Genomic DNA, 3,229 nt, shown 5'->3' with positions numbered 1-3,229 from the left:
CCAGGGTCTCGGACCGAGTCACAGTAAACACACGCACCTCCTATTTCTAAACATTTACAGAACCACACAACATGATTAATGAACACTAACAAAGTTTTTTTTATTATTTTTTGTTTTGCGTAAAAAGAAAAAATTATTTTACACCAACTCACTTTAAAAGAATGAATGACCAGATTTTGCCCTGCTCTTATTTCTCTGCTCTTATTTATGATTAATTTTTCCCGGGAGATCATTTTTACCTGTGGCCATCCGACTGTTTAATTCAGCCGATGATAAAATCACAATATACCATCCCGTCTCACACTCAACCTGGCTGTATTTTGCCCTGGTCACATATTTATCTTAAACCCATCGTATTTTATGATCTTTATCTACTTCTGTTCATCCTGTCTCATTTATTCTCATTTCCTGTATGAAGCATCTGGGATCATACCATTTCCTGCGGGATCAATGAGGTATTTCTAATTCAATTACGTTTCAGCTTTCATTTCATTTTATTTTATTTTGATATTTGTTTGTTGAATTTAAAGCAAGACTGAACTAAGCTGGTGAGGTATAAATGATCAAACAAAATATTACAGTTTGATTACATATAAAAAGTTAAACCTGTCTGTATTTTATTAAACAGAACCACCTCAAAATTAAACCAATTGCTTTAAATTGTTTCCAAACATAAAAGTCGGCTATTTGAATGAATGGAATAAGTAAGCTAAACACACTGGATCTCTAAATATTTCCTGAAATGTAACCAAAAATGACCTGGAATTTACAAGCAAATTACTGCAAAAGTTGCAAGGAATCGTTTTGAAAACGAAGCAGTAATGAGGCGGATCCTTGTCTCTGTCCATGAGCCTCAAAAGAACTTAATTTCCTCTTCAAATTTCACACCTGGGTAAACACTCCAGTAAAACAGGACATTTTACTCTTTAAACTCCATTAAACTAAACTAGTGTAAAGTCACTTATGTGAATTCCCCTGAGAGGAAAGTCCTTTTCTTCAAGGTTCACCTTGTTCAGACATCACTTACTAAAATGAAGGAAACTAGCTTATTCAACAATATAAAGAAGCCAAAGGATGGATGTGAAAAATGATTTGTTTATACACCTCATAGCTTGTCCTCAGGTCGGTTCAACATGCCTGAAGCTGAAAGAAGACCCATGTTAACCTCTTTGCGTTCATCTACTCTATATGTCCTGAAATGTTTTTGAACTCTGCCTAAAAAATAGAAAATAAATAAATAAAATCAGCAAATAACAATGACAACTAAAGGGATAATAATAATAATAATAATTCATTACCTATGCTGCACTCAGGGTCATGTTGAGCCTATTTTAGCCACCACTGGACAAGAGGCACGGCTCACCTGGACTTTCTTATTCACGCGTTGGAAACTGGAGAAACGTCAGAAAGGTCACATGTCGAAATCGAACGTCTTCCAGCAAGGAAGCCATGATGCAGAATGATAATTATATCGATGATGATGATGATGATAATAATAAATTATTAATAATAATAAATTATTATTATTAATTATTATTATTAATATAATAATAATATAATAATAATAATAATAATAATAATAATAATACTGCAACCGACTGGCAAGTGGTCCAGGATGTACTGCACCTCTCGCCCCCAACTACTCTAAGTGTAGGGAAAGCAGTAGATAATGAATGGATAATAGTAATAACTATAATAATGATGATAATAATAATTTCAAACAGGTGGCAAAATTGCCTACATGTGTGAATGAGAGGATGAGAGGGTGAATGGCTCTTTCTCTCTTCATGTGGCCCTGTGATCAATTGGTGACAAGTCCAAGGTATGAGAGCAGGATATGCTGTTTTGATGAAATAATGAATAATAATCGTATGTATATCACATTTTGGAAGTATGCCATGAATTCTGACACCTGAGAAGGTTAATATCCTTGTTCTATTTTTCAACAAATATGTGATACTGAAAATTGACTTGGTAATTTGTGGATCTACATATATCACATTTGGTGGTCTGAGATGCAAAGAGGAAAAAGCTCTCCAAACTACCAGACATCTGCACAGAACCCAATAAGAAAAAGCTTTGTGTTAATTCCAGATGGAAAAATGAACATTAGGGTAAAAAAAAACAAAAAAAACGGTCATGATTATCAAGAAATTAAATAATGGTCCTTAAAGCGAGGAAAAAATGAAAATGTGAACGTTAGCCCAAAATATATGAAAAAATATTATCTGGAAATAGGAAAGATCCCCTGATAATATTTCAAATTGCTGGGCTCAAATGGTCAACATAAAAAAAACCAGATTTTTACTTGAGCTGAAACATTGTCACGAAAAATAAATCAAGACAGGCACGATATAGCCTGACAACCGGAGAACTTTGCCATAACTTCCACGTCAACACGTTTCACCTGGAGCTTGTAGTTTTTTCTGGGTTAAACCCGCTGTGGACTGTGGCCTTATGCTACCCCCTGCCGGACGTGACAGGTGATGCATTCTCTTGGGGCTGCGGTCAAACTGACAAAATAGTTTAAACAATTTAATGTGATGATAAGTGGATTTAAAGACAGCTCAATCCCTTGCCCGCCAACGATCTGTCTCAATTCCCATCCAAAACGTTGAAATTGTGAATTCTGAAGCCCTGAAAATATCTATCTATCTATCTATCTATCTATCTATCTATCTATCTATCTATTTTTATTTTTTTAATATTGCAACAGTTTTGAGCGTGGTACTTTTTTCCACACAACACATCTGAGGTCAAACTAACTCTGTGGCAGACACTAAAGGGTATGCTTGCCATCGTTTCCTCGTCGAAACACCGCAGCACCAGCCTTAAAAACGATGGAAATAAAAAGCGGAACGTATGGGTTTTTTTAAACTAGAATTTTTAGACGGTGAATTCAAATCAATGTATTAAAATAAAGCAATTTAAACCTGAATAACGTACGGCTGCAGTAATAGATGCGGCCTGCGGGGGGCGCCGTTACCCAGCTACCGGCAGCAGAACAGCCTGGTTTGAGCCGCCCGAAGACTTTGTTTCAAGTCAACCTGCATTATTGCGCTTATCAGATGAATCAAATTTTTAGAGTTATAATTCGAAAACGAAGAAAGAGAAGAAGCAGCAAAGACGAACAGAGGGAAGTAGCAGTAGCAGAAGTGGAAAAAGTAATAATAAGATGATGAAGAAGTAGAAGAATGCGAGCTTCGACTCGCTGTGTTAGGTGAGTCCG

This window comes from Fistularia commersonii, chromosome 36 (assembly GCF_037954325.1).
Source record: "Fistularia commersonii isolate RoL2024-O1a breed Wild chromosome 36, RoL_Fcom_v1.0, whole genome shotgun sequence".
Classification (NCBI taxonomy): Eukaryota; Metazoa; Chordata; class Actinopteri; order Syngnathiformes; family Fistulariidae; genus Fistularia; species Fistularia commersonii.
Note: the sequence above shows the minus strand (reverse complement) of the source record.